We start from the raw sequence: 11614 nt of genomic DNA, 5'->3' as shown, positions 1-11614 counted from the left end.
AAAGATGTCTGGATGGGAGCGTATGTTGGTGTAAAACCTGTATATACCTTTCAGTATTGATGGTGCCTTTCCAGATATGGAAGCTGCCATTTCCATAGGCACTAATGCACCCCCATACCATCAGAGATGCAGGGTTTTGAACTGAGCACTGATAACAAACTGGATGGTCCCTCTACTCTTTAGTTCAGAGGACGTGGCATCCATGTTTTCCAAAAAGAATTTCAAATTTCAGTTTGTCTGACCACAGAACAGTTTTCCTCTTTGCCTCAGTCCATTTTAAATGAGCTTTGCTCCATAGAAGACGGTGGTGTTTCTGGATCATGTTCACATATGACTTCTTCTTTGCACGATAGAGCTTTAACCTGCATTTGTTGATGGCACAGCGAACTGTGTTCACAGACAGTGATTTCTGGAAGTGTTCCTGAGCTCATGCTGTGAATTCCGTGACAGAATCAGGCCTGTTTTTAAGGCAGTGGCACCTGAGGGACTGAAGATCATGGGCATCCAATATTTTGTCCCTTGCGCACAGAGATATTTCCAGATTCTCTGAATCTTTTGATGGTATTATGTACTGTAGATGATGAGATATTCTACAGAATTTTACATTGAGGAACCTTATTCTGAAATTGTTCCACAATTTGTAGGCACAGTTTTCTTGCAGATTGGTGAACCTCTGCACATCTTTACTTCTGAGAGACTCTGTCTGTCTAAGATACTCTGTTTATGCCCAATTATGTTACTGACCTGTTGCCAATTAACCTAATTAGTTGCAAAATGTTCCTGCAGCTTTTCTTTTTAGTACCACTTACTTTTCCAACTTTTTATTGCCCTCATCCCAAATTTTTTGAGATGCATCTCTGCCATCAAATTCAAATTGAGCTAATATTTTTCATGAAATAGTAAAATGTCTCACTTGCAGCATTTGATATGTTTTCTATATTCTATTGTGAATAAAATACAAATTTATGGGATTTGCAAATAATTGCATTCTCTTTTTATTTACATTTTACACAGCATCCCAACTTTTTTTTGGAATTGGGGTTGTAACCTCTGTGATAGACGGCTGGGGACCTTGCCCGGTCAGGATACCCTTTTCAGGCGAGGACTGGAGGAGTGGAAATATCACCAGCAGTACCTCCCCCGGTACACGAGAGGGCAGCTCCCCGGTTTACATCGGGGTCATGGGACTGGAGCGTAGAAGCTCAAACCTGTTCCAAAGCCATGGTCTGCAGGACTTCCTGACGCACCCGGAAGTTGATCGAGGAGCACTTGGAGCATTTCTGAGTGCGGTATAAAAGAGGCTGCCTCACTCCACTCGGGGAGCCGGAGTTGGGAGGCAGAGGACAGAGCTTGCGGTAGAGGAGTGGAGGCAGCAGGAAAGAGAGAGGACTGACAGAAAAGGAGCAAGCATTATTGTGGGGTTTGTGCACTGTGGGCTGTGCTGTGCCAAGGAAAAATAAAACGTGTGTTTTTCGACATTGTGTCTTAGTGTCTGTCTGTAGCCGGGCTGATCTACAAATTATTTTTAATGGGGTCTCCTTCCTTTTAACAGGCAGGCTGTCCCATCTGGGATGCCATTTAGATGATCAATATTTTTCAGTAACTGCTGTTGTTTGAGTTTCTGTCACCTCCTTTTCTTGCTTCTTCTATATTCAACTCTGGTCAGTCTTTTAAATGAAAGGTGTTATGATATCGTTTCCACTTTGTTTTCATCCTCCATATAATTATTTTTTCTTTGCTGTCTCCAAATTTGAACCTGGTAGCAGACTTGTATGCTGCACTATGTAAATAATTTTTATCCCTTTAGCAGTACTTGTTTGGTAGCATGGCCTTGTATCTTCACTTTCTGTTTTGTATAAATCAATTTTTAACAACATCACTTCATCCTATAAATCAGAATTATCAGCTGTGACAGATAGGGGGCGCTATCACTCCCTTGAACCCTCAGACCAGACGCCAGACACCAGATAAAAGTCCAAATTATTATTTTATTAGGACAATAATGTGCACAAAGCACCCTCCACTATACTCATAAATATACACACTACAATAATCAATAAACAATCCTCCACTCCCAGACGCATTGCCACCCTTTCTCCTGACTCAGCTCAACCCTGGGATCTCCCACAGTCCTTTTTATAGTTCATGACCCGGAAGTGCTTCTGATCCCTCAGTCCATGTGATTATTCAGCACTTCCGGGTCAGATAAAAACTTCTCATTTTTCTTCAGCCTGGAAGTACTTTATTTCTTCTGTCCTCATGACATGGAAATACTTCCGGGCTATATGAATAATACATGTCCTTTATCCTCCCTGCAGCATCCTCCTGTGGCCCCCATGGTATCCAGCAGGGCTGTGAAGGAAAACGCCAAGGTCCATGATGCCCTGCTGGAATTCGGGGCATCTCCATGCTGCAGGAAGGGCTCCACCTGGTGGCTTGGGGGTATTGGCCGGAATAAGCTGCCGGCCATAGTCCACACAGCATATTGAGTTCCAGCTTGTTTACCATTTATGCCTCACTCTTTGGTTTATGTCATTGGTGTGGGTACCAATCTTAACCTCAATTGCTGCCCCCTCAAATTCCCCTAGCACTGTTCCCCAGTATCTGCACTCTAGTCTGTCATGTCAAGCTTTCTGTGTCCTGTTCTCTCCAATGGTATTCTTCTCATGGACTTCTCTGACTTTTTTTCTCTCTTACATCCAAAGATTTACCAGTGCTTGTTAATTAACAGTCTCTCAGGCTGATGCTTACTCAATTATACTGAACTGTTTTGTAAATTAGTTTGGATAAAAGAGTCTGCTAAGCGAATAAATGTAAAATTATTCTCCCTGGACAGAACTGATGCTAATTTAGCACTGGCTTTGCATTGAAAATCCACTTTCTCTCTTTTAGTTTCTGGAAAGTCATCATTTTTTAAGAGAATACTCCACTCAAAATAATATATTTTTTCATTGCTACTTATGCTCTGTTGTTTGTAGTGGTGGCAGAGAAAAAAGTTTAGACACATGTTTTTATAAAGAATGAAGATAACAAAGTTCCTGAAAAAATGAGCTTCTGTGAGGACCAGCATTAAACAGTGAACACCTAGAAGCTAGGAACAGGTGTAGCAACTGACAACAATATGGTGGCATCTATGAGAAAACACAAACAAAATGGCATTGAGAAAGTGTCAGCACAATAATCACTAAACAACAGGAAAAATAATGATACAAAAAATAAACATTACAGAAATAATTAGCAATAAATATAGTTTATAATAACAACAGGTTCACAATTTACTCTCAATGAAAAGAAAAAAATATAATTTTGATCCTATAAAGATTGAAGAACTTTAAATATTATTACAGGTGTTGGCACCATTTGTGGGGATTTATTGGCCCTCCAATTCCTGCATGGGTCAAATTCAATTGAAAAGTTCATATCAGATGCACTTGAGGTTATATGTTCCTACATACAGATTTGTGTTCTTTTTTGTTTTATGAAAAATGAGGGCTATCAATGCAAACTTTTTAGGAAAGAATTTACATTAATCTTATTGTTATTTCAAATACCATGAATATTTCCTGAAAAATAACAAATGAAAAAACTCAAAAGGAGCCTACAGAGTCTTTCAGCAAGTTTTAAAACGTCTGCTCTGTTGCATATCAAAGACTAGGCTCTTTAAATGAGTCTGAACTTTTCATACTTCATCTAAATGAAAGCATTTATTTCTACAGTCAACCAATGATGAATAACTAAACTCAAACAATATGTGTTATTACTGGCAGACTGTTGAATTCAGTCAAATTGAATTATTATTCTGATTGTTGTAGCCTAGAACGTTTGGCCGCTAAATTTTTATGACAGACAGCATCCTCGACCACAGGAAAATACTATAATCTTTATAATCATCTTATTTTTAAACTTGCAAGGCTATCATTAATATTTATTAGTTTAGACTTGTACACTGCAGTTCTTACGTATACTCATTCATGTTTATAAAGAGGATTAATTGAAATCTGCATTTAGTGAAGTCTCTGGTCGTTGCAGATAGTAAAATTATTGCATGTTTTATTCTCTTACTTATAAAATAAACTCTTGTCATCACAGTATCGAGAATATTATTTAAATTTTTTACTGAATTATTTTGACATTTATTTTTTGTAATTTGGGTAATATCACAGTGTTACCGTTTTTGAACCAACCCTGTCACATGGGCCCCATTGTTTTCTTTGTGTACTTTTAAACAGAGCACAGTGTGTGGGGACCTAATCCAGGCCTTCAAAATCCTCAAAGGCATTGATAAAGAAAATCCAGCAGATTTTTGTCAACTTAATGGTGAATCACATATTGGAGGATACTAGAAGATGTTCACAGTATACAAAAATGAAAACAGTGTTAGGCCACAAAACTACTACCATCTTACCTCTAATAAGGAACACTCCAAGGCAGCCTGATTTCTGCGCTAGTCTTGCTTCAGCCTACACTGGCCCTTATGGGTTTTTGGCTTCAAATGTTCAAAAATATATAACCAATATCCAAAAATAATAAAAAATACCCCACAAAAAAGAGGATAACCATGAACCCCTACCAAATGAATATGTTATGATCTATGATTTAAAGAAATGTACTATACAAATTCTAGTAGAGTTTCTTCCTAATTTAATATTGATCAAAATAATTAAACAAACAGAGATTCCAAATATGAGGTTTGTTTTTGTGTTTCATGCACAACATTTAAAATTGTTTACATTTTCTGCACTGCCATTTTCTCTTTCTCTCAGGCCCTGTCATTTTGTAGGTGATGCAGCTGTGAGGTACCTTCTGGATGCTGGAGGTATGTTTACAGTTGGTCATGATCCTCACCTTGTTAGGTCAAGCATTTAAAGGTGACATTGAGCATGTTTTATCTGAGTTTGGTGGATAAACCCTTTAAAACCTCTGCCTAAGAATTTCTCATTGATTATTTCATGATTAACAAATCCTTGTGCTTGTTTTTTGAATCTGAATTATTGAATGTGCTTTGGTTCTGACGAAAGATCTCTTTGAGTACCAGTTTTTGACTTTTGCTTCATTCTCTTTGGCACAGTCCCACCCCACCCCACCTGAGATAATTCTTTAAACAGAAATACAATAAGAGAGAAAAAAGAGTTGACAGGTAAACTGGCGCACACACACGCACATCATGCAGGAGCGCAAGGCAAAGTAAGGGAGAAAAAAAAAAGTAATACAAATGAGAAAAGCCATTCAGGAGAAACTGCCTCACGAGGCAACCCCCAATCAGTTCTTTACTTACTGAACAGCATGATGCCAATTGTGATAGTAGAGACAGAAGTGTTGTTGATCAGAGATGCAGAAAGTTCAAGAAGGATAAGATTGTGAAATGGAGACTTCCAGGTAGCAGGAGAGGCGAGGTCAGGAGATTTCCAGTGAGAGGCTAAAAGTAATTTAGCTGCAACTGCTGCAGTCATTAAAAGCCTTTGCTGGAAGAGAGAAAGGGAAAGTGAGGAAAGAGGAGAAGAACTTGAGGGGACAAAGAAATGAGGGAAGGAAGAAATGTACAAAGGCATTCAACCACATTGTGTCAGAGAGCTACATCTGGAGGACATTCCCAGAACATGTAGAGAAAAGTGCCAGGGACTTTAAGAGGACAAAGGTGACATAGGGGATTTAATTCTAGTCCCATTAGATAATGTCTCAGAGAGAAGGGTGCCATCTAAGAACAAATTTAAATTGAGTGTTCTGGTGATTAGGATCAGCTGCAAATAGGAAAAAAAAATTACTGGAAGGGTTAGGATGCCTAGATCGAAGAGAATGGAATCCTTCCTTCTTGGACTCATTACATATATCTCCTAGAACAGATATACCAGACTGACACCAATGAGAGAAGGAAATTGGATGGCATCCAGTATTTAGGGTAGAATTGAGAACTAAAGGAGTCTGTAGGTGCCATCTTGGCAGTGGACCCATCCATTTTTGAACAATTCTCCATGTCTAAAGAGCATAAGACACAATTAGGCCAAAAATAGGAGAAAGTGACTTAATTTTATGAGAAATAGAAATAAAGTTGTGCAATAGGGAAAATATATTTTGTCTCTATGGGCAACCAGGAAGAAGGACAATGGGGAGAGAAGACCCAGCTCCAGACTGGCCTAGGAGTAAAGGCAAGGTGGTAAAGCTCGAAATCAGGGAGGGAGACACTACCATCTACCATGTTGCGGATCAAAGTGGAGTGTTTAATGGATGTTTTTTTGGGATTCTAAAGGAATACAGACACTTAACAAACTGACAGAACTTAGGTAGGGGAGTGTAAGGGAGGATAGAACTAACCAATGTAATTCTAGGGAGCAAATTCATTTTAATAATTGCTAGTCTGGATTGGAATGAAAGAGGAAGGTGGGACCAAGAAAAGTTGGAGTCTCTGACACCCTTCAGAAGACAATGGTGGCAGCTGCATTCTCCTGGACCCCGTCATAAATGTCCAGTCCCAGGTATCTGAAAGACACTGTCCAGAGAATGAATGAAGGAAATGTAGAGAGATGTAGAAGTATTTCGTGGGAAAAGTACAGATTTAGACAACTTAATCTTTTAACCGGACAGGGCTTCATAAATATTAAACAGACCAAGAACATGGAGAAGATCAGCAGGGATATTACCAAAGCATAGAAGAACATCATGCACATACAATGAAACATTGTGGGGAATATCTTCGATCAATTTGGGACTGGTATTGTCTGAATTGCAGAGAGTTATACTGCTAGAGGCTCGAGAAACGGGGAAACAGGCCCGCCCTGTCTAGTTCCCTGAAACACATGAAAAGGGGTGGAAATATTGGCATTATTAAGAATGATAGAAGTGGGGGAAGAACAAAGGGTCTGAACCATGTTTATAAAAGTTGGGCCAAATTCTATCTAGGACCTTCCGTACAAAGGTCCAGTTCATCCTGTCATATGCCTTTTCTGCATCTCTGCATCTAGGGAAAAGATAATGAAGGGTAAGGAAAGAGTCAGGGCAACATGTAAAACATGCAGCAAGCACAGACATTGTCGGCTGCAAGACGGGACTTAATAAAGTCAGTTTGACCAAAATGAATCAGTTTAGGAATAACAGCCTGCAGCTGACGTGCAAACACCTTTGCTAGCAGCTTGACATCAGAATTAATCAACGATATTTGGCGGTAACTGGAGCAATCGGTGGGATCCTTATCCTGTTTAAGCAACAAGATAATCAGAGACGAATTAAATAAAGGGTTGAGGTGGAATGAAGAAAGGGCAGAGTTAAGCATCTAGAAGAGTGGGACTGAGAGCTGCTTCCAAAAAGCAGACAAGATCTCACGGGGCAACCAACCAGGCCCAGGAGATTTCCCAGAACTCTTAGATTCCTGCAGTTTTTTTAGTTCATTAAGTGAAAGGGGACTATCCAGAGCAGAGGCCACTGACCCTGAAAGCTCAGAGAGGGGTAGAGATTTTAGAAATGAGTCCCCATCAGTGGGAACAGAGGGAGAGGATGAAGAAAACAGAACAGAATAGAGATGAAAAAAAACACATTAACACATACATTTGTGAAGCCTGACAGCCAGAAGTCTACTGGGCCAAGATCTGGAAACAGTAGCATGTCCTGGTGCAATGAACCAGAAATTCTGCACAACGTAACAACAAATCATTCAGTTCAGCCCTAGTGCTAGGAATGACACTTTTATGCTCTTTGTCCTCCACATGGGGGAATGAGCTCTCTAAAAGCAAGAGACAATTTCCCAGACCAGAGATCTTTTTATGAAATTCAAAGAGCAAGCCACTGGCAAAAGCAACAATAGAATCACAAAGGAAACCTTTAACAGCTATTCAGCAATAGGCAGGATCTTGAGTTGACTCAGCATTGATAGAAATAAATTCTTCAAGTTTAGGAGCCAAATAAGCAGTAAATTATGGCTTCTGAAACAGTAATGTATTAATTTTCCATTGTGGTGCCTGGGGGACCTGAAAAGGCAAACGCATGTGTAACACAGCACAATTATGATCAAAGATGCAGGAGGAGATGATACTAGCATTAGTAACAGCAGAAACTAGAGAGCGAAAAAGAAAAATGTAATTGATGCAAGACTAAGACTTAAAGCATCTTATTTAAATTATATAAATCAACTAGATTAAGATCATCAACAAATTTACAGAATCTGCAAGTTGAAGGAGGGAGCTGATATCCCAGGAGAGAAGGAGATTTATCCAGAGCTGGGACAAGCAAAGCACTAGCAGCTGTGCCAATAACAAAGTCATAATCATGGTGTTTAAGAATGTGACTAGCCAAGTCCTAGAAGAAGATGCCATGAAAAGGGATGGGAGTGCACACAGCAATAACTCCCATCTTCCTCCCAGTGTTGTGCATGAACTAGTTCAAAAGAGTGCGTTCATTGAACAAGCTCATTTTTCTAAGAACCGTGAACTTAACGTAACATTTGCAAAAGAAGAACTTGAACATGAGCTAGATCAGCTTTATGTGACATTCTGGATCCAGTTTAGGTCCAGATTAAACGTTTTGCCTTACCGTGTAATGTAGGGGTATTTGGATACGTTATTTGGATAAGCACAAATAGTGGATATTTACGAATATTTATTTCATACAGATTTTTTGCCATTTATATGGATTTGGAAAAAATAACGTAAAATCAAATAGACACTGTCTGTGTCTGCCTGCTTGTGCTTAAGCACCACCCCCATGACACAAGCACACGGTGAAGCTCTGCTTTCGCTTTTAGTAAAATGTTGTACTTCGCCAGGCCGTTTTATATTTTTCCCATTGGACAAGCAATACGTGACGTGAATTTTGATCATCAGTGTAATAGATTAGTTCACCTACACGCTGGTTCCGCAGTCACCATTTGTGTCACACGGTTGGAAATAGAGCAGTAATTTATATGTATATTTTAATCTGTTTAATTTCTTTTTTGACTGGGAGGGTATTAGCATATATGGTTATACGTGTTTGTTGCTGGGTATAACTCAATAAAGTGTATTTAAATAAAAAAGTCTTCATAATTATTGTATTTTAATCAAGAACACTGTAATAGCCTAATATAAGGCATACAAAATTGAAAAAAAGTAAACTCATGGGTCATTTATTCTCACTCCTTAAAAAATACAAAATGAACTGAACATGAACTAGTTCAAAATTGAAATGGTGAACTATGAATGTGAATTTATTCATTTTAATCTGTGTGGGCTGAACTTTGAGCTAGTTTTTGTGAGGTGTGAACTTGCACAACACTGCTTCCTCCCACCAAGCTTGGACAGAAGATAACAGTACCTACCATTAGAATCGCATCCAGAGGCAGAACCTTAAAGTTGAAGGGATCACCAGACAAGTGATCAAGACTTACGGGAGGGGGCAGATGATGATGAGAACCATAAAACATTTTGAGTCATCCTGCATTACATCTCACTTTAACAAATGCATTTCAATTAAGAAAGCAAGATGAATGCAGTATCTATATAAAAAGTCAGTCACACAAGACCCTTTTAAGGTATTGACAAGGCTCTAATGTTCCAAGAAGCTATATTCAAATTAGTTATGGTCTGAAATAAAGAGAACCATAAAGGCAGAAAGGAAGAAAAAAAATGAGTCAAAAGAACCATGCATATCTCCATGGCAACACACATCTGCCTTTCGCCCGCGAACTCAAAAAGCATGTCTCCGTGAAACCCACCCTACCCCAAAAAAACAACATAAAACCTGTAACTCTGTGTTCCAGGTAACTGCTGCCTCAATCAGTCAGAAATTCAGCTATGAAATGTTAAACCAGACATAGCAGATCCAAAAATACTCAACCCACCTCCATCCTTGCATGAACGAATCAAAAGGTCTACACTAAAAATCCTGGGAGATGTAGTACATAGGCTTAAAAGCAGACACATGTACAACCCAAGGATGCAAGGCATCAGCGTTAACACACACATGGAGCAAAACTGAGAGCGTCTGCATGCACACATCCAACCACCCCGCTCAATAAAAGACAGAAATGAAAGCCCCCACCATCAGGATCAGTGACTATGTAAGATACAGTGGTGTCTTGTACTTCGAACAATTCTAACTTCAAACGTTCCAGAGTTCGAATGCTAAATTTGAGAGATATTTGATCCAAAGTTTGAATGATGTTTCTACATTTGAACTATGAAAAAAATGCAACAAATGGCGCTTATGCAGCAAATGTAAACATCATCTGTTTTTGTGCCTGAGTCGTTTCTTACGGTGGCCCTGAGGGGCAAAGCGTGAAAAAAACACACACAATAAACATTAACAAAAAACACATAAAACAAATTAATAAAAAAACACATAGAACAAATTAACATGAAACACAAACTACAAATTAACATGAAACACATAGAACAAATTAACAAAAAACACATAAAACAAATTAACAAAAACACACACAACAAATTAATAAAAAACACATAAAACAAATTAACATGAAACACATAGAACAAATTAAAAAGAAAATGGAAGTGGACTCTCAAAACGGAAATGACATAATTTTAATGAAGAGAAAAGGAGAAGGGAGCTAGAACTTTATACACCCATTCAATCCATTTTGTTATTTCGCTATTTTACACTACTGTACTGTGTGATGTAATATGTTTTGTCCGTTTTGTGGCGTTTCCATAGTTCAGCAGGCATTATTTTGCCAGAGCTGTGGAAAATCTGTAACTTTTCTGCCCCAAGAATTAAAAGACGCTGTTGGGTCTTCAGTGGAAAAATTAGAAACAACCCACAGAGGCAAGTATCAAGCCAGGGAGTGTCGTTTGCATAAACTTTATTGCGGTTTCTTAATCAACATTCTCATGACTCTGATTAAATGCAGAGACAGGGACAACCCTACAGGAGTTCCTGAGATTTCGAAGCTTAAAACAAAGTGAGCGGCTTCAGACATCAGTTAAGCGAAGAATTACTAAAAATGTTCAGGTACGTTTGCAGTTCTACTGTTGACATTGTGGTGTGACTATTCAGCAGTAGTGATTTTCACAAATTAATTTATGAAGAATTTTGTATTTTTTATACAATTAAAAAAAAGAAATTATCACAATGTTTCTTTGTTAGTCAGATTTTCGTAGACGGCGTGAAGTGAGTGTTTGTTAGGGAGATAAAAACTTATTTGTAAAATGATGGCAGTGGGACTCAGGCAGGTGGAAATTGTGACTTATTGAGATTATTTTAACGGCACACTAAGCCAGTGTTTCTGACCCATTGGTCATTTCACCGACTGACTTGATTTACACTATAATGTCTTCACAATTCCACCCCATTTTAACCGGCGGTACCAACGGCACTGCGCGATTATTTTTCCCGTTTATATTCGCGCGAATTTGACTAATTCGATTTATACGTGTGGGTCATCAATGAACATCTAAGTAAAACTGGGTCATAAGGCCATAAAGGTTGAGAACCACTGCTTTAATGCTTCCACGGTTTTACACTGCAGGTCCAGTTAAACTTCCAGACACACACTTGGAGCTAGGAGCGACATGTCAGCCTCTCCATTTCAGTCGAGATAGTAATTGAAATTTCGAATCGTAACATTTTACATATTTTGGAATTCAAATCTGTAATAGCAGCGTTACAGCACACGGCTTTATTTTTTATTACGTGA

This window comes from Erpetoichthys calabaricus, chromosome 10 (genome assembly GCF_900747795.2).
Source record: "Erpetoichthys calabaricus chromosome 10, fErpCal1.3, whole genome shotgun sequence".
NCBI classification, from domain to species: Eukaryota; Metazoa; Chordata; class Cladistia; order Polypteriformes; family Polypteridae; genus Erpetoichthys; species Erpetoichthys calabaricus.
The sequence above is the reverse complement of the archived record's forward strand: the minus strand, read 5'-3'. Positions refer to the sequence as shown.